General features: G+C 43.8%; 1 protein-coding gene across 2 annotated transcripts in view; it reads left to right on the forward strand.

The window, feature by feature from the left end:
- The window catches only part of LOC122805553 (atypical kinase COQ8A, mitochondrial-like), a 768,588-nt gene that overhangs the window by 224,024 nt on the left and 522,741 nt on the right, over positions 1-21,823 (forward strand). The window lies entirely within an intron of this gene.

Raw genomic sequence — 21,823 nt, forward strand, 5'->3', positions numbered from 1 at the left:
GGATTTCCTCCTTCTCCCTCAGCATAGGCCTTTGGCAATACCTCCTGTATTAGACATTGTTGATGTGTTCTCGGAATCAAGCATGGCTCCTGATTCCCTACCTCCGGCTCCTAGTAAGCCAGACAGATATTACAGGGTTCCTGACTCCCACAAATTTATTTTCAAAAATTCTGCTGCTGATCCTGAGACTATTTCTCAGGGTCCCAAGGGTGTAAAGGCCTCTACAGCCCAAAATCCTACCCCTTCTGATGGAGATTCCAGGGCGCTGGATAGATTTGATAAGAAGGTTTATACGTCTGCAACCCTGGCAATCCGGGCTTTAAACTCCCAGTTTCATATACTTAAATATCAACAGCATGTTATGGGTTTACTGAAACAGAAAATGATGTTGATTTCTGATTGTGTGGAAAATAACAGTTACAGGAATTATTGCATTCAGCAGAACAGGTTGGAAAGCATACTTTGCAATGTGGTTTTGATTCCTTGGAGGCCTCTTGCAGGGTTGCCGTTACTGGATCTGTGATTAGAAGGTATGCCTGGCTCAAGGAGCAAAATCTGCCTGATCATGTTAAAGCTAAATTGTTGGATGCCCCTTTGTAGCATGATACTCTGGTAATAAGTTAGAAGAGGTTTTAAAGAAAATGGAAGACAAAGCTAAATCTATGCAAACTTTAAAAGATTTCTTGCAAGTGCAGCCACCCAGGTTCAGTAGGCACTGGCCTACTAAAAATTGGTCCTTTCCTGTGTTCAACAGAGCCACTCAGGGCAAATCCAGGTGCTCAAAAGGCTCCAGATAAGAACTACAGGGTTCTTACAGGTCAAAGCAATGGGGTGCCTCCACCTCCAAATGTGGAGGAAACAAGGCACAACCCTACAGTAAGCAGTCTCAATGACTTTCCCCTACCATCACCAAACACTTATCTTTTGGCAGCCCCCTTGGGGGAAAACTAGCACTTCATGCTCAAAATTGGCAGTTAATTACCCAGGACAAGTGGGTATTAAACATAGTATCCCAGGGGTACAGATTTCATTTCCATACTTTGCCAGTTCCAAACGGATGGCCGGATCTGCCACAAAACCAGTGGGCAGAGGCCCAGAAACAAGTCATGTCCCTCATGGATATGGGGGCTATTCAACCGGTACCAGAAAAGGAAAAAGGACAATGTTTTTATTCAAGACTTTTCCTGGTACCCAGAAAAGACAATTCATTGCATCCAGTACTGGACTTGTCGATTCTGAACACGTTCCTGGACATTCCAAAATTCAAAATGCTGACTTTACAACAGCTACTGCCTATGCTAGGCAGGAATGCTTGGTTAGTAACTCTAGACTTGAGGTATACCTGCATATCCCAATAAGGGAATCATGCAGAAGTTCTCTGCTTCAAAGCAGGTTTTTTGCATTACCAATTCTCTGCACTGCCCTTTGGCTTATCTACTGTGCCCAGGGTCTTTACAAAGTGCCTGGCACCAGTAATTGCATTCTGCAGACAAAGAAGCATACAAATGTATCCTTATCTGGATGACTGCCTCATTCAAGCAGAGGACAAAGGACACTCTTCTTCAACATCTGGCGTTTGTAAATAGGCTTCTAGCATGCCTAGGGTACACCATAAACGAAAAGAAATCACAACTTGTACCCTCACAAATAATTACATTCCTGAGTGCAAGCTTAAATACAACTGTCCAGATGGCTTACCTCACGCCAGACAAACAAAGACAACTGACAACATATTTCAAACAAATGGCAACAAAAAGCTTGTATAATAAAAACCAGTACCAAAACAAACCAAAATAAAAAATAGCCGAAAACCAGTCTGGAACCGAAAGATGACTTCAGGTATAAAATAAAGACACTTTAATAGAACTTTTTAGCGCTTTCATCTCCATATGAGACTTCATCAGAAATAAACCTGAACCATCAAATTAATTGCATTTAAATACTGAAAATATTGTGACATCACCATCAATTAATTTAAAAGGACATTGCCATAAAAAGATATATGTATCATAAATTTCGTTCTTAATTTCACTTCCTTGTTTTATAAGTTAATAAATTTCACCTAATGAATTCTTATAACCTTTGATTACTTGTAAAAAATATATATATATTGTTGAAAATAACCAACTTTTATAAATATGTTTTTAAGTAATTTTATGTATAAAATGTTTCAGAACATATAAGAATTCATATGTAAATAATATAAAAAAATCAAATACATCAGTTACCACCTATAATATATTAAATAAAATGGTATATCCAATTCATTTAACAAAACAAACAATAAATACTATATGATATATATATATATATATATATATATATATATATATATATATATATATATATATATTTTTTTTTTTTACAAGTAATCAAACGTTATAAGAATTCATTAGGTGAAATTTATTAACTTATAAAACAAGGAAGTGAAATTAAGAATGAAATTTATGATGCATATATATTTTTTATGGCAATGTCCTTTTAAATTAATTGATGGTGATGTCACAATATTTTTAGTATTTAAATGCAATTAATTTGATGGTTCAGGTTTATTTCTGATGAAGTCTCATATGGAGATGAAAGCGCTAAAATGTTCTATTAAAGTGTCTTTATTTTATACCTGAAGTCATCTTTCTGTTCCAAAATGGCAACAAAAATCCAGTTATCTGCAAGACAAATTCTGCAGGCTTTGGGGTTCATGGCATCCTGCATTCTACTAATTCCATATGCGAGACTGCATATAAGGAAACTTCAATGGTACCTAAAAAGTTTATGGAGTCAACATTGTCGCAGCCTGGAAACAGTGATTCCTCTCATTCCCTGCCTACAACAGGAGTTTCTTTGGTGGGCAGAGACATGTCACCAAAACAAGGGACTGTCATTCACTCTACCCCCTGCCACCCAAACCCTAACTACAGACTCATCAGACTATGCTTGTGGGGCCCATCTGGCAGGGAGATGCATTCAGGGCAAATGGAGCCCAAACCAAATGCATCTGCATATCAACCAGAAAGAGATGCTAGCTGTTCAGAATGCCCTGACAGCCTTCAAGGACTTGCTTCATCCAGGACAACTACTGATAAAAGACGGACAACACCTCAGTTATGTGGTACATAAACAAGTGGGGGTACACATTCCTGCCCCCTTTGCAGACTAGCCATGGCCTTGTGGAACACAGCCTTGACTTACCAAATACATCTTCAAGCTCAGTTCCTGCCAGGAAAGCAAAATACTCTGGCAGACGACCTAAGCAGAAATCTTATGGACCCGCACGTATGGAAACTGGTTCCACAAATCTTCAGCCTGTTAACACAGAAGTGGGGGAGCCCAGACATAGATCTATTTGCCTCTTCCCAAAATTATCAGTTGAACAAATTCTGTACAAGAACTCATCACAAAAAAGCATGGAAAGTGGATGCTCTGTCCTTCAGCTGGAAAAACCTATCAGTCTATGCCTTTCCACCTCTGCCTCTACTCTCCAAGGTCTTAATAAAAGTCAGACAGGAAAAACCAAAAATGATCCTAATTCCTCCAGACTGGCCTCGCCAGCACTGGTACCCACTTCTAAGAGATATGTCTCACCTTCCTCCATGGTACTTGCCTCAACTACCTCATCTACTGTCTCAGCAGAACTATCAAATTCTGCACACTCATCTCCAAACTCTGAATCTTGCAGCATGGCTAATCAACTAATTATTCAAACACCTCTCGGTAAATCTGTGATGGATGTCATTTTGGAAGCCAGAAGGCTTAGTACTAGACAATCTTATGCTGATAAATGGAAGAGATTTTGTGTTTGGAACCAAGCACAAGGATTAGACACAGCAAAGCCCAATATTCCTTAGATTGTACAATATTTGACTGAGATGCTTGACAATGGCCTGTCTTTTTCTTCAATAAAAATCCATGCCTCTGCCATCTCGGCTCATTACAACACAGAGCCCTCCCCTCTTTTCTCATCCTCTGCTTAAACAGTGTCTTAGAGGGGCCAAAAATGTAGGGCCTCCCAGAAGAGCACCAACTCCTGCATGGGACCTCAATTTTGTGCTGGAAAAACTCACCTTGCCTCCTTTTGAACCAGCAGCTACTGTGGATATAAAATTTCTATCTTGGAAAACAGCTTTTCTTTTGGCAGTCGCTTCAGCAAGAAGGGTTTCAGAACTACAGGCTCTCATGGCAGTGGAGCCTTTTATTATATTTTACCCGGACAGGGTGTCCCTCAGGACCAATCTTTCTTTTATGCCTAAGGTGGTATCCAGTGTGGCTCTTAACCAGACCATTCACCTGCCAACATTTTACCCAAATCCGCAGAACAAGGGGGAGCGGGATTCTGCATTCATTGGATGTACACAGACAACTAAGATTCTACTTAAACAGGACCAGATCTCTAAGAAAGTCTAAGCAACTACTGGTAGCATTTGCTACAGGGTCAGAGGGGAAGGCTATATCAAAGCAGGCTATTTCTAAGTGGATAAGCCACTGCATTTGTTTCTGCTATTTGCACCATGGTAAACCTGCGCCCAAGGGGATCAGATCACATTCCACCAGGGCTGCCTCTACTTCAGCAGCTTTTCTCAGAGGGGTCCCAACCAAAGACATTCTAGAAGCTACTACTTGGAGCTCTGCTCATACCTTTAGAAAGCATTATCATTTACCTCTCTTCTCTAAATCCAGGGCAGGATGTGCCACTGCAGTCCTGCAGGGCTTTATAACCGCTCCTAATGCTGTTTAGTTCCATCCTCCCATCCATAGCTTTGGGATTCTACCCAAATGTAATGACTGCAACAGTGAAACACTAAGAACATAGTACAGTTGTGTACACTTACCATAAATGTAGATGTTCGAGTGTATTCACTGTTGCAGTCCGGGTTACCCACCCACCATCCCCCTTTCTATACCTTTTCTTTCCTTCACTATACTCAAAAGCTTTTGTGGTGTATTTGCTTTTAGTTGAAGGCAAAGTTTATGTTTCTAAAAGTACATTTACTGTGTATTTATTTATATATTTTTGCTCCCCATTTGGGGGGCACCTGACATCTGGGGCAAGAAAAACTGAATAAAATGGCGTCGGCTGCATGTTTTATACCCCTGATGACCTGACGTCATGGAAGAGGAGATAGCAACCGACGCAGGACCCAAGACTTTGTTATTCAGGCTGACTGAGGGCAACCTGCCAGCAGATTGCCCAAATGTAATGACTGCAACAGTGAATACACTCTAACATCTACATTTATGGTAAGTGTACACAACTGTACTTCTTTGTACAGATGTGCTGTACAAATTTCTGCAAAGTAGTTTTGCAGTGTGACTACATTTTTGAGATATTTGCTTGATTCTGAATTGTATGCATATTTTCTTATTTAATTAGCAAATAAATGTAAATGTCTGCAAAGGAGTGCTAGTTGGACACTGACTATTGACGCAGAGCTTTTCAGAGTCGTGTATTCTTTCATTTAAAACCATGAAGTATTGTATCAACACCTTCTTGCTCACATTATTAATATAATTATTAAATTACATATATGCATAATTTTCTGGAAATAACCTATATTTTAAATATTACAGAGTATTCCACTTGCCTGATGGGCCATTCCTGACCTCTGTGGTGCCTGGGCATGGGAATCACAGTTTTACAGTGTGCCCAGGTGGATACTAACTTGAGATATTTACAGACATATGATATCTATGCATATTTGCATAGTTTATCATTAAATAAGTATACATATCTGCAGATTGGTAGCAAGGAGATAGCAGGTAGCAGTAACAACCTTTGCAGCATCATGTACGTTTTAACTTAACATGAAATACTTTGTTGACCACTGTATCTGGGTCAATAGCCATTCCTGATCAGTGTGCTGAACTTGAACTGTCCTGAGAAATGCTGTTCTGCTATGTGGCCACTGTGGGATAATTACATTAGCTATCATATTTATTAGTAAGCAAGTATAAACATATGCAAAGTGGTGGTAGTTAGATACCAGGTAGCATTTTGTAAGGTTTCAGTTGATGTCATGAAGCAACATCCAAAAACTCCTTGTAGGGCAAAGTAGTAATACAAATATTAAAATCTTACATGTTCATAATTTTGAATGAAAATAAAAGTATCCAACTGATTGACCATCTGATTTGTATCTTAATACGTTCCTAAAATTGTAAGCTGACAGAGTTAATGAAGTGCTATTCCACAATGATTCCAGTTGGACACTCGGATATTAACATAAATAGTGATATTTATGCATATTTTTATTCACAGACAATACATCTTTATAAAGTGATGATAGACACCAGTGCAGAGTTTTACAGTATTATCTACCATTTAATTTGATGCCTTAAAGTGATAAACACTTGTGTTTATAAATGCACACTTACAACACACACACACACACACACACACACACACACACACACACACACACACACACACACACACACACACACACACACAACAAATACCAAAGCTATTGTTCTGACAACTTTCCAAGTCCATAGAAAATCTCACATGACTGCAATCTCCAAATAAGGGCAGACATTTGGATTTTAGACTTCGTATCCTTAATTCCTTATGCAATACCTGCCACTCTGGCAACTATCAGTATCTGAACTCTGTCCCTCATTCTAATTGATTCTGCTTGCTTCTTTTTTTGTATTGCTCTCATATTCTTCTGGTTGAAGTTAAAAAAAAAATTATAACCATCAAAAAGGCTTTGCAAATGACATGAAATTGCAGGAAGTTTGGGACCCATCAGAGCCCATTCTGTCTGGAAATGCACAGACTTGTCTGTCAGATTGGCTTATTCTCTGCTGTTGTCATTCATCTCTGCAATTCCAGTTAGAATGAAGATAATCGGCCTTAATAGCACTGCTTTTTTTGGATTTACAGGAGCTTGTTTCATTGTCAAGTCAGAAAAGTAAGAGCCACCTGTCTCATCTCATCTCCGTTCATGAATGTCTCTTAATAAGAGGACAGCTTCCCTGGAGCCTTTTTTTTTTGCTCCTTTGCATCATTCTTATGAACCCAGTGCCCTCCCTTCCCCAATCTAAATACAACACCAGGTCTCCCAGGCCCTCATCTTAACCCCAGACTAACACCGGTTCTGAGCTGGGGTCAGTGTGGAAAGTAAGGGCATCCCAGAGGGATGTCGAGGAATTGCTGTTTCAGCTTGAGAATTGCTTTTCTTTATGACCTACCTCATGATGTTCATCGTGCATACAGCTGCAGTCATAACAGATGGGTTCTCCTGCCGTCAGGCGGGTCCTCGGTCGGCCGAATTCCAAAGTCTAGGTCCGGCGTCGGTTGTCGTCGCTTCCTCCCTGACGTCAGTGCGACAGGGGTATAAAAGAACCAGCCGACGCCATGTTCTTCAGTCTTTCTTGCCGTCCGGTGCCCGAAGCAGAAGCAGTTCGCAAGTGCCGGTCGGCCAGCTCCTGAGATTACCGAAAATTTGGAAAACCGAAGTCTTCTTAAAAGCTAAGTACCCCATTGGGGAAACTTTTCTTGCCTCAGACCGATGTCAGACAAAGTTAATAATTGTATTTCTTGTGGGAAGCAAATACCGCATAAGGATTTCCATTCCCTATGTATACCTTGTTTAGGCCCAGACCACGACGTCTCGGTATGTCACTGTTGTGCTACATTCAACAAACGCACTATTAAGCGTCGGGCGGAGTTCGCCCAGCATTTTTTTGGGAAAGCATTTAACTATACCATGTCGTCGGATGCTCCGACACCGGTTTTGTCTAAAAACCGCAAAGACAAGGACCGACACTCGAGGTCCGCGGCCTCTACCGACACCATGCCAAAGCCGACTACACGTGGTCCGGTTCTCAGTGAGGCGCCTACGCAGCCCCTGACTACTGACGACACATCTTTGGCGGTGTCCCCTGTACCCGAGGTCGCAGGCTCCTCGGCCCACACCCCGACTACAGATACCGAAGCCACTCTTGGCGTTGAAACACAGAATGTGGACAGGTCCACCTCCACTCAAGGTGTCTTCAGACCTTCCTCTTCTTTCTCCATCAAGGCTGTCACCAAGTCTAAAGCAACCATGCACCCTAAGAGACCAGTTACACAGGGCCCATCTCCAGGCCCCATGCCTAAGAGACAGATGCTTAAAATGGCTGAGGATTTAATTACTCTAATCAGAGGCTCTCAGCCACCTCCGGACAAAAGGCCCAGAGTGGAGGAAGATTCCCCCTCCTCTGATCAGGGATCCATTATTTCAGAACACTCTGATGATCAGGAACAGGCTTACTCCCCTTTCGAAGACTCTGATGCAGAGGAGTCTATTCCTTCTGTATCCCCCCCTGAGGATTTCTCATTTGGGGAAACTTTGCATACCTTAAGGGAACACTTCCACTGGGAAGGCCAGGATTATTCTGATTCCAAGAAAAGGCTCAGGGAATTTCTTTTGTTACCCCAGCACAGGCCTCTGGCTATACCTCCTGTCTTGGACATCCTAGATGATGTTTACTCGGAGGCCTGACTTAACCCGGACTCTCTACCTCCAGCTCCAGTTAAGCCTGACAGGTACTACAGGGTTCCTGACTCACACCAATTTCTTTACAAAAGCCATGCTGCTGACCTAGAAACCATCTCACAGGGACCCAAGGGAGTTAAGGCTTCCATTGCCAAAAATCCATTGCCTTCGAGAGAGATTCCAGATCCTTAGAAAGGTGGGGAAAAAAGGTATATACCTCGGCTACCTTAACCATGAGGGCCTTAAACTGTCAGTTTCATATGCTAAAATACCAACAGTTTCTGTTATCTCAATTGAAAAGTAAAATGTCACAACCTGAACAACCAGACTTGAAGGAGTTGCAGGATTTGATGCATAGTGCAGAACAAGTGGGTAAACATACCCTACAATGTGGTTTTGATGCTCTAGAGGCCTCATGTAGAGCTGCTGTTACAGGCTCAGTCATACGCAGGCATGCTTGGCTCAAGGAACAAACCTTGCCTGATCATGTCAAAGCTAAATTACTAGACACCCCTCTTCAAAAGGATGTACTATTTGGGGCAAATGCTGAGGGAGTATTACGAAAAATGGAGGAAAAAGCGAAATCAATGCAAACTGTGAAAGAATTTCTGCAGGTTCAACCCCCACGTTTTAGTAGAAATTGGCCTTCCAAAAACTGGTCCTTTCCTGCCATGGACAGACCCCAAAGAGGCAGATACAGGCGCCCGAGGGGCAGAGGACAACCACAAGGATCGTACAGAGGCAGACAATGGCAAGCTCCTACACAAAGAGGTGGTGAGGACAACTCACAATCTTTCAGAAAGCAAACCCAATGACTTTCCCCTTTGCAGGCCAACCAGGTCTCAAATGGCAGCCCCTTAGGAGGAAAGCTGGCACTATTCTCAAAAATTGGCATGTTGTCACAAAGGACAAATGGATCCTGGACATTATAAACAGAGGCTACAAATTCCACTTTCATACCCTTCCAAAAATGAGAGGCATGCCAAAACTGCCACACAATCAAAGGGCAGAGGCACAAAAGCAAAGTTTAGATCTTATAAACATGAAAGCTATTCAAGAGCTACACACGAACAAGGTCAAGGTTTTTATTCCAGGCTATTTCTGGTGCCAAGGAAGGGAAAAGATTGGAGACCTATTTTGGATCTTTCCATCCTGAACACATTTCTACTCGTACCAAAATTCAAGATGCTCACTCTACAGCAACTTCTTCCCATGCTGGGCAAGGAGTCTTGGCTGGTAACATTGGACCTCAAGGAGGCATACCTGCATGTCCCAATCAGACAAAATTGCAGAAGATACCTCAGATTTCTTGCAGGTTCAACCCATTATCAATTCTCTGCATTGCCCTTTGGCTTATCTACTGCACCCAGAGTATTCACAAAATGCCTGGCATCAGTAATTGCCTACTGCAGACTTCAAGGGATACAAATATACCCTTATTTGGATGACTGCCTGATCCAAGCGGGCAGCAAGCACATTCTTCTGAAACATCTGGCTTATGTAATAATGTTATTAAACTCTCTGGGATACACAGTCAACAAAGAGAAATCAAGGCTAATACCCTCTCGAAATATAATTTTCCTGGGTGCCAATTTGGACACAAACACCCAGATGGCCTACCTCATGCCAGAGAAGCAGGGGCAACTAATTCAATATTTCAAAACACTGGCAAATTGCAACAGGCTGACTGCAAGGAAAATCCTGCAGGCTCTGGGATTCATGGCATCTTGCTAATCCCATGTGCAAAGCTGCATATGAGAAAACTACAATGGTACCTAAAAAACATATGGTCTCAACACAGCCACAGTTTGGAAACAATAATGCCACTACTTCCATGTCTGCAAAAGGAATTTCTGTGGTGGGCTCAAGCATGTCAAGCAAACACAGGTCTTCCATTCAGCAAGCCTCAAGCAAATCAAGTCATCACAACAGACGCCTCGGACTACGCCTGGGGGGCACACACGACAGACCGGTGCATTCAGGCAAATGGTACCAAAAAGAAAAGTACCTTCACATCAATCAAAAAGAAATGCTAGCAGTAATAAATGCTATTATAGCTTTCAAGGACCTTCTACAACCAGGTCAACTATTGATAAGAACGGACAACACCACAGTTATGTGGTACATAAACAAGCAGGGAGGAACACATTCCTATCCCCTATGCAGACTGGCCATATCACTTTGGAACATGGCCATGGACTTGCAAATGGAACTACAAGCACAGTACTTGCCAGGCAAGGAAAACACGCTGGCAGACAACCTAAGCAGGAATATGACAGATCCACACGAATGGATGTTGCATCCAAAAGGTTTTACAGAAATAATCCAAGAATGGGGAAGGCCAGACATAGATCTCTGCCTCCCACAAAAATCATCAATTGACAAAATTCTGCTCGAGGACCTTCCACCCAAAGGCCTGGAGAGTGGACGCTCTCTCTTTCAGCTGGACATCAATGACAGTTTATGCCTTCCCACCTCTTCCTCTGCTGCCCAAAGTCCTATTGAAGACCAGAGCAGACAGACCACAGATGATCCTCATTGCTCCGAACTAGCCAAGGCAACACTGGTACCCACTCCTGAGGAGCCTGACTCATTCCCCTCCATGGACCCTGCCTCTAATGCCTCTTCTTCTGACTCAGCACAGCTTCAAAACTCTTCACAGTCAGCTAAAAACACTCAATCTAGCCACATGGAAGATTCCTTAGCATCACAGCAGGCCCTACTCTCCAAGGAGGTGCAGGATGTCATTTTGGAGGCCAGAAGGCCATCAACTAGAAAAGCTTACTCCGCAAAATGGAAACGTTTTTGTGTCTGGAATGAGAAAAAGGGCCAGAACCCTGGAAATCTGAATTTACCTCAAATACTTCAATATTTGGCTGAACTACTAAGCAGTGGACTTTCGTTCTCCTCCATCAAAATCCATGCCTCAGCCATTTCTGCAGAATACAACACTGATCCTCCTTTATTCTCTCACCCGCTTTTAAGACAGTTCCTCAGAGGGGCTAAGAATTTAAGACCTCCAAGGAAACAACCAATACCTGCTTGGGATCTAGATTTCATTCTGGAAAAACTGACTTTACCTCCTTTTGAGCCAGCTGCTTCATCAGATTTGCAATATTTGTCCTGGAAAACAGCTTTCCTTCTGGCTATCACTTCAGCTCGTAGAGTTTCACAACTACAGGCCCTCATGGCTGTCCAGCCTTTTATCATCTTCCATCAGGACAGAGTTTCATTACGAACCAACCCTTCCTTTATGCCTGAAGTGGTATCCAGGGTAGCTTTAAATCAGGCCATACATTTACCTACTTTTTATCCCAATCGTCAAAACAAAGTGGAGAGATTACTACATTCCTTGGACATCCACAGGCAACTGCGTTATTATTTGGACAGAACAAAGCCTTTCAGAAAATCAGAACAGCTCTTTGTGGCCTATGCGGTAGGAGCTCCAGGAAAACCAATTTCCAAGCAGACAATCTCAAAATGGATAATACGCTTTTGCCATTCCTTTCACGGCAAAACTGTTCCTACAGGCATTAGAACTCATTCCACCAGGGCCACAGCCACCTCTGCAGCCTTCCTCAGAGGAGTTCCTACCAAGGATATCTTGGAAGCAGCCACTTGGAGTTCTGTGCATACCTTCTCCAAACACTACAACCTACCATTATACTCCAAATCTAGAGCAGGCTTTGCCACTGCAGTCTTGCAGGGCATTTTGGCTCCTCCTAGTTCCACCTAGTGCCTACCACCCCTTTCTTAGCTTTGGGATTCTACCCATCTGTTATGACTGCAGCTGTATGCACAATGAACATAGTACAGTTTTGTACCTACCATAAATGTAGATGTTCGAGTGCTAATACAGCTGCAGTCCAGGTTTCCCTACCTCCTTCCCCTCTAGGGGTATTCTTTTATGGTGTATTTGCTTGCAACTACTGTTTTTTGATTATATTGCATTGCATTACTTAATAATTTTATGTATTGCCTTCCTTCTGGGGGCACCTGACATCTGGGGCAAGAAAAACTGAAGAACATGGCGTCGGCTGGTTCTTTTATACCCCTGTCGCACTGACGTCAGGGAGGAAGCGACGACAACTGACGCCCGACCTAGACTTTGGAATTCGGCCGACCGAGGACCCGCCTGACGGCAGGAGAACCCATCTGTTATGACTGCAGCTGTATTAGCACTCGAACATCTACATTTATGGTAGGTACAAAACTGTACTTTTTCTCATCCCTAACCCCCTGTTCGTGCCTTCTTACGTCTGAGAGCTAGTCCCTATGGATCGCAATTCCCCACAGGGGAGGGCCTTAGATGAGCGCTGTCCCTGCCAGCATCTCAGATGCCCAAACTACTAATCTTACCCAGGTCATTTGGACTGTAGTAAGGACATTAACCCTCCTAAGCCACAGCTGTTGCAGATCCTTGGAGCCTCTTGTACAACATCCAAGCTTTAGAATCTATGCAGCTTAAATTGATGCAAAATGCAATTGCCAGAAGCAGAATAACTAAAAAGCCGATGCAGCAAATGGCTGAACTACTTGTTTGCATTAGAAGACCAAGTAACAATATCCCACCAGAGGGCAACAGCAGTATTTGCTGTGTGGTCTGCATTTTTTTATAGAGACTCCTTTATTTTGAATCACTTTCATTTCACTTTTTTGCAAGGTTTGTCAAGTCAAAACTGTTCATTAGCTACAAAACTTGCTTGCTTTTAGTTGTTAGCATTCACTAGTAAGATTGAGGACAGACAGCTGAATGTCATCAATGGGCACAGTTTTATTTTCCTTTCTCCACTGTGTTAATGCTCAGTGTCTTCCACTGCATAGATTTATAATAGCATGGATTCTTACCTTTTATTGAACTCCAGGATTTGTTATCATGGCAGCACCTCATGCTCCATTAAATATATACCTAAGCCATGTGTATTCACTAGTACATTTGTGAAGGCAAGGATGTGGCACCCAGGCTTGAGACAACCCATCACAAATATCAAGGGGCATAGTATAATTCTGAATGTCAGTCAGTGGTGCTTAATTAGTGGTAACATGCAATTTTAACACATTTGAATGGTAACACTGAAAAAAGGCAAGCAGTGTTTGTGGCCTATTTAGTCCTTTGTTTACTGGGTTTGTCTCTCTAGAATAGTAGCCTCTTTTTAGGGGAAACCTGAGATTGTAGTTATACCACTAGGGGAAATTTGGCCAGGTCATTGGGAAACTTCCCCTACTCTTTTTGATAGGTGCTGTGGGATCCTTTACGTCAACCTGAGCTACCACAGAATCAAGCACATGGGGCCTTGGTTTAATGTGTCATCTGAAGGATGGCACAATCAGGAATGCACCACACCCTTATGCTGCACTGCAGTGTCAGCAATTGATCTAACTGGTATGGGAATAGTACCCACAGGCTTCTGCACCAAAAGCAAGTGTACTACCTGTTGCACCATTGACATTGCACTAACTTTTGGGCTAACAAAGTCAAATTTAGTGAAACAAAATTGAACTTTACAATATAAATCAATTGGTTTTAACCAGTGTGCCAGATGTAATTCCTTTTGCCACAGATGTGCTTGTTTTAACTTGCCTTTACTGAACAAATGAATGCAAAAGAGTCAGGTGGGGAGGTAGCAGTGAGTCGTTTATGCTGGCTTGCCATTTCTAGGGAAAAACAGAGGGTGGTTCCCTGTTAACCAGTTGCTTCTGTATAAGTAGTAGCTTACATGAGAGCAGTGGCCATGGGTAAGGAAGGGCATGGGCTTTGGAGATCTCACTGTGGTGATGGTAGTCCCCATAGGACTATATGTGTAGTATGCACACATGCAAGGGTTTAGTTTGTCCCTGTGGTGATGTTATGATTCACCAAGAGCTGTGGTTAGGATCATAGCAAATATCCTCATTCCCAGGATGTAGGTGAGGGTACAAAATTACCTTATGGCTGCCTGAATGATGACCCCCTCGGGCTGGTTCTTATTTCATCTGAGGGATACTCTGTATGCAGGAATTGAGTTCTGATGCTTGATGGCCAATAATGAGTCCTGCTAGAAAATTTTGTACTGCTTCCAGAATGACTGAAGGTAAAATATAGCCATTTCATCTGTAACTATTGCTGTAATACGCTGTCTTCAAGATCAACTGCTAAAGCGGTTGCCTCTCTCAAAGGCATTGTCAATTTGTCCATTTATGGAGCATATGCTTTCAGACAGCTTTTCATATTTGGATGGTTGCCAGTTCCCCATAGGTGAATTTCTGTGGTGGTTTGCAATAACTTTTATGATAATGTGTTATATAGGCTCTTCCTCTTTTACATGTCATCAAATAAATGTGAAGTATTCAAAGCATAGTTGATTTCCTTTTTTGTGTGAGAATATGAAATTCATTAAAAGTAAGACATTTGACATCTGTCTTGTACTGTTGAAGTGTTTTTAGTAAATGGCAAATCTATAATGTAAGAGTTTTCAATCTCACCGTTTGTTCTTACACACGGGTTCGGAGCCGATCCTCGGCTCCGAGTCGGCCGAATTGCAAAGGTCTGAATCTCAGAGAAGCTCGAGACCAGCCCATATCCCACAATCCTCCCTGCCATTACCCAGATCTAGTTTGCCGCTGCAACAGATCGGATCGAGGAGAGCTCGGACCAGATAGAAAATTGATATTTGGTTACTATTTACAGATAAGCTACTGATTTTTTTCCTGATATAACCTTATATTTCTTAGATTGTTATAGACAGAGGGTTACTGAAGCCTGCCTTTCAAGAGGCTTTGGACAAGTTGGATCAGGCTTCTAAATCCTCGAAGGGGTCGAAGATGTCGGAGCCCATGTCATCGGCTCAGAGTTCATCTTCTAGGGTTCGTTCGCCGGTTCCACAGATCTCGTGGCCGAGCGTCGAACATTAAGCCCCAGATCTTGGAACCGGTGTCGAAGCTGCCACCACCGTCCATTCTTTGGTGGGTGCCTCTTCGGCTCCTTCGACTTGTTCTTCTAGACCTTTATCTGAGACAGATGTGGATCGTGTCATGCAGAAACTCATGGAAAACACGGCCCTTTCCAAGTTAATTGAAGTTTCCTCCCAATTGGTGTCGAAACTAGAAGGCCTCCCCATATCTCCAACGGGTCCTCCTTCGAGACCCATCCAGATCTCAGAGCCGGGAGAGGATGACCTGATGATAGTGGAGCCCTCGGTGCCGAAACCATCCATTGCACGATCGACACCATTGACTTCGACTCCTTTGGAACCGATAGGGGATTCGCGGAGCCGACGGTCTCTCCTCGGTTCCGGGACCGAGAGTCGTACCGACCTGTCGGTACCGACTCTCCCTTTCGGGGCCTCGGCACAGACTGGCTCGTCTCCGTCCTCTGGGTCTGAGCCCACGGCACCTGGGTCTGGGATGCTCCCGTGTTCTTCGGAACCAGGGGAGCCCTCGGCCAGGGGTTCGGGGGTCTTTGACCTTATGAGGAAAGTATTGTCTGAACAGACAAACCACATCATCAGGGGAATCTTCTCCTTCCCCAAAAGGGCCACTTTTTGTTTCTGCTCCCACGATCCATCCCAAGTGTAGAGCCCAGTTGCCTCAGCCACCCCCAGAGGGTTCCCCCTGTTCCTTGGAGGCCTCACCAGAAGCCCCCTCTGATAAGGTCCCGAGGAAACGGTTGTGCAAGAGGAGGCACATAGATTCCCCACAGGAATCCCTAACGTCTGACACCGACTTGGATGAGGCAGAGGGGTCCCCCAAATCACCCTCGGAGGATGTGTCATTTGCAGACATCCTGGAGATCTTGAAACAGAGGGGTGATTGGCAATCCCTAGCCCCCACTGAGGACGAGTCGGTGCTGCTGAAGGCTTTTGGGGCTCAACCTTCTACCTCCTGGGTGACTTCGCCGATGAATTAATGGATTTGATTGCTCGAAGGGCGTGGGAGGCACCTGACACAGTGGAACCAGTCCCTAGGAAACCAAACAAGTTCATCACTGCCCCCCCAAGATAAATCTTATCTCACCAAGGGAGTTCCTGTCGATGCTATGGTGGTGGCGGCAGCCACAAAAAAGGAGATGTCTGAGTCTTCCTCATCTGTTCATCCTCCTAATAAGGATTCTAGGACTATGAACAGATATGGGAAGCACGTTTTTAGTTCAGCGACTTTTTCCATGCGTTCGCTAAACTATTTGACTCACTTCACACGTTTGCAGAGGGATCTCATCAAGGAGCTGACAGATACCCTCCAGGGTAACACAGATGCTGCTGTTTCAGAAAAAGTAACAACACAACTTAACACCCTCACCTCCATAGTAAACTCATCCATGAGGCTCATCTCGTATGCAGCCGAGGGATCGAGTAGAGCTGCAGCTTCAGCGTGCTCTAAGAAGACGATCATGGATGCGGCTGTGCTCCTTTGCGGAAGCCTTCAAGTCTTCCTTTGCCAATGCCCCTTTTGATGGTGCCACACTTTTTGGGCCCAAGGTTAAGGAGACTCTCACTCGGTGTGAGCAAGAGGGAAAGACCCTGTCTGCTGTCGGGGTCTGATTTTCCGCTCCTACTAGACCGTACCCCAAAGGGCAACGAGGCAGAAAAATGTGGTTCCGTAAGAATCGGGGATCTTTCCAGACCACACAGAGTGATACTCCCTCCAGAGGCAGAGGAGGGGGTAGAAATGGAAGACGCCGCCCCGGCGGCAGAGGGGGTCCGCATAACCAAGGCGACAGGGATTCCGTCCCTGGGAAGCCTTTCCAGCACTCCTGAAGGGAGGCCCGGCTGTCCTGCTCTGGAGGCAGTCGGGGGTCGCTTGGCTTTATACCCACTGGCCTGGCTAAACATTACTTCAGATTCTTGGGTAAAAAGCATTGTAACCAGAGGATACAAAATCCCCTTCACATCAACGCCACCTCTACAAAGAAAGTTTCCAGATGTGCCACCCCGTCTGCGAAATCCAGCAGCTGTAGAAATTTCAAAGCTGCTCGAAAACAGAGTCATCCAACCAGTCCCGGCGGACCAAAGAGAATCTGGAACTTACTCAAGGTTCTTTTTAGTTCCAAAAAGGACAGGGGACTGGATACCGATCTTAGATCTCAGCCATCTCAACAACTTCATGAAGAAGGAAAAGTTCTGGATGGTCACGCTTCAATCGATCCTTCCATTCTTACAGAAGGACGATTGGATGTGCTCTATAGATCTCAAAGACGCGTACTACCACATCAAAATGGCCAGACCGTCCAGAGATTACCTGCACTTCCGGCTGGGAGCCAGTCACTTTCAGTTTCGAGCTCTGCCCTTTGGACTCACCTCGGCCCCCAGGGTATTCACCAAATGCATGGCAGTAGTTGCATCTCACTTGAGACGACAAGGATTCCAGGTGTTTCCCTATCTGGACAACTGGCTCCTCACCGCCACCACCGAGCGTTGTCTATTGCAAGCCAGAGACTACACAGTCAGCCTTTGTTCCCACTTAGGGATTTCCATAAACTTCGAAAAGTCTTGCTTATCGCCCTCAGTGTATTTCCTTCATCGGAGCAGACCTAAATACACTATCGACACTACTGAAGCTCCCCCCAATAAGGGCCTCAACCCTCAAACAGCAGGTTCTTCTTCTTCTGGTCAGCAAGAAAGCCCCAGCCAAACTGGTGTTAAAAGTGTTGGGACTGATGGCAGCCGCACTAATTGCAGTCCCTATGGGAAGGTTACACATGAGGATCCTACAATGGCTGCTCTTCGCGCAGTGGTTATTCCAACACCTACCCCTAGCGCACGAGATCAGGATAACAGACTCTTGCAGACGGGACCTCTCATGGTGGGTGCACGATCAGAACCTCACTATGGGTCGTTCGTTCATTCTACCCAGTCCAACAGCCACAATAACCACGGATGCTTCCCTGATAGGGTGGGGGGGCCTTTTTCAGGGAAGAACAGTCCAAGGAGAATGGTCCAGCATGGAGTACACTCTACATATAAATGTTCTGGTGATGAGGGCGGTGTTCCTGGCGTTGCAACACTTCCAAGCCCTTTTACCTCTAGGAACAGTAGCAGTTCAGACAGACAACATGTCTGTAGTTTGGTACATAAACAAGCAAGGGGGAACCAGGTCTTACCCGTTATGCAGAGAGGCCATGAGAATTTGGCAATGGGCAGAGTCCACGGGTCGCTTTCTGAGAGCAACGCACATCCCGGGGTCATCCAACGTCATTGCGTACAGGTTGAGCAGAGCCATCCTGTTACCTCACGAGTGGTCCCTCAATTCACAGACGGCGGAAAAGATCTTCCGCAAATGGGGCCAGCCTTGCTGCGATCTGTTTGCTTCCCCGTTGAATGCAAAATGCAGAAGCTACTTTGCCCTTCTACCCCCTCCGGGGGATGTCCCCAGGGACACGCTGATGCACGATTGGCCCCCGGGTCTCCTATATGCATTTCCGCCTACTCCCTTGATTCCCAGATTTCTACAGAAAGCCAGGAACCTGGAAAGGACTAGCCCCATTCTGGCCTCGTCAAATATGGTTCCTTTTTCTTCGAGCCTATCAAATAGAGGAACCATGGATTCTGGACCCAGTACCAGATCTACTGACCCATTCGTCGGGAGTTCCTCACCCGTCTCTACAGTCCCTCAAACTAGCAGCCTGGCTGCTCCGCTTCCCTGCCTAGCCAGGTCTCATCTACTCCCCCCGGCAGTTCAACACATTCTGGTTGCTTCTCATAAAGCTTCCACTACTAAACTCTATATGAGTAAGTGGAAACGCTTTGTATATTGGGTATCTAGCCAAAACTTTGACCCCTTGGTAGCTCCTCTACATAAAATTTTAGAATTCTTATCTATCCTTTTTCACGAAAGAGCTTCTACTTCCACGCTAAGAGTACAGTTGGCGGCCATATCAAACTTCCATATTGGTGAGGAAGGTTCTCCCATTGTCTCACAGACTTTGTAAGGCCTTTATGAAAGGAACCTTCCATCTTAGACCGCCTGTCAGAAAACCTTTCTTTCCATGGAGCCTGAATTTGTTGCTGTTGCAACTCATGTTGCCACCTTTTGAACCTGCTTCTTCATGTCTCTTAAAGTTCTTATCATGGAAGACGCTGTTCCTCGTCGCCGTGACCTCAGCTCGTAGAGTATCAGAGTTGCAAGCATTATCGGTCAGACCACCTTACTTGATATTCCACCCAGACAGGGTCTCTTTGCGTACAAATCCATCTTTCCTTCCAAAAGTATGCTCAGTTATGAATATTAACCAGTCTATAGAATCCCTACCTTTTTCAAGAACCATACTAACAAACTGGAGTATATGTTGCACAAGTTGGATGTTCACAGGCAATTAAGATTTTATTTGGATAGGACCAAAGCTTACAGGAAAACGGATCAGCTCTTCGTCGCATTTGCAGACAATAAAAAGGGCATGGCAATTACTAAACATACATTATCTAAATGGCTTGCTGACTGTATAACCTTTGTATACTTTAAATCAAATCAATCCTTACCCACCAAACCTAAGGCCCATTCTACCAGATCCATCTCCACTTCCTTAGCTCATGCAGCTCGTTTGCCTTTGGACACTATTTGTGCAGCAGCCACGTGGTCTCAGCCACATACTTTCATCACTCATTATAGAGTGGACAAAGTCTCCAAGGACAGGACATCATTTGGTTCTACTGTGCTTAGGAATGTTCTTCCATGAGTCACTCGGGGTGACGGAGCTAGGGACGCTACCGGTGTGTAAGAACAAACAGCGAGATTGAACACTCTTACATAAAGAAGTTATGTCCTTACCATAACGTTCCATGTAGAGTGCTCATCTCGCCTTTGTTCTTACATTCCCTTCCTTTCCCTCTCCACGTGTTTGGAAGAACTGGTAGGATTAGAGTCTGATCGACGTGTCTTGACCCCTTCCGGGGTATGTGGTCCCGTGTATCATGGGATATATGTTTAGACCATTAGTTATTGCTATGGTGAGAGAGTGTCTCTGAATGGCTGAAGAGAGTGCATACTTCTAGCACCGGAGGTGTTGGATCTTTTGGTCTGGTTTGTTTGCAAACTAGATCTGAGTAATGGCAGGGAGGATTGTGGGATATGGGCTGGTCTCGAGCTTCTCTGAGATTCAGAGCTTTGCAATTCGGCCGACTCAGAGCCGAGGATCGGCTCCGAACCCGTGTGTAAGAACAAAGGCGAGATGAACACTCTACATGGAACGTTATGGTAAGGACATAACTTCTTTTTACTGTTACAAAGTTATGATATTGGGGTCATTTTCAGTTACATATAGATTTGAAACGGTTGTGGGCAGAAGGTATTCAGATTTGCCATACCTTCAGTTATAAGTCCGCATTCTTTTCAAGTAGTCTGTCTCCACTATTGTCTATAAATTTGCAAGCTATTTGAGCAAGTGACTTTGAAAAGGTTAGATATATAAAGCAGCCTTCTGTGTGATTGTGAGCAAATCATTTTACCAGAAAATGCTGGCATGCGGAGTCTGAAAAAAAATGTTTATGTGGATCAGTTCTGTATCCTTGTTTAAAAGTCAAAACAAGCATCAGCTCCTTTTCTTTCATTAAACTTAAATGGTGCTTCTCCATATCCACGTTTGAAAGTATAGCCTGGGGAGATTTATTCGGTGTATACTTATTTATTTATTTATTTTCATTTACCAGGAAAGTCCAGCTGGGAAAAATCCCTTTCTCAATGGAGGCCTGAGGAGAAAAGTGCTACGTTTAACACCAGTTTTGACATGCACATAAAATAGTTACATGATATCAGAAGTACAAAATATAGTTGTGTACATACATGAGAGGAAAAGCTTACATAGGTATATACAATATAGAACATTCTTTAGACATAAACAGACTTGTATATACCAAAGAGAGAGAGAAAATTGCAAAACATGCTGTAATATTACCTGCAGTTTCTAGCAATTAAAATAATAGAAGAAAAGGCAGCTTAATTGTGGTAAAATTAAAAAGGGGGAGATGTGGTTGATGATAAAATATAGTATGATATATTAGTAGTATGATTAGTAGTAGAGGAACTGTGCAAGGATTGTTGCGTTTAAGATGAAAGGTAAAGTAATTAGGAAAGAAAGGTTGGGACTAGGACTGTTTGTAAGGAACATTACTTTTGGATAGATGATAGGGTGTGGTGTGTGTGTGTGTGATGGAACTGTGACAGAGGGAGGATAGTGGCTGATCTAATTAGAGAAAGAGATTTGAGTATTGTCACTTAGAAGAGCAGATTATTTTGAGAAGCTTAACTGGAATCAGCAAGATGTAAACTGAGTGACCACTCATTTACAATTTCACATAAATAGCATAACTTCAATTTCAGTATGTATAGCTTATTAAACTTTGCGTAGGATTCAGAACACATTTGCCTTTATAAAAATA

Source organism: Protopterus annectens, chromosome 6.part1 (genome assembly GCF_019279795.1).
Source record: "Protopterus annectens isolate FY-2018-M chromosome 6.part1, PAN1.0, whole genome shotgun sequence".
NCBI lineage: Eukaryota > Metazoa > Chordata > Ceratodontiformes > Protopteridae > Protopterus > Protopterus annectens.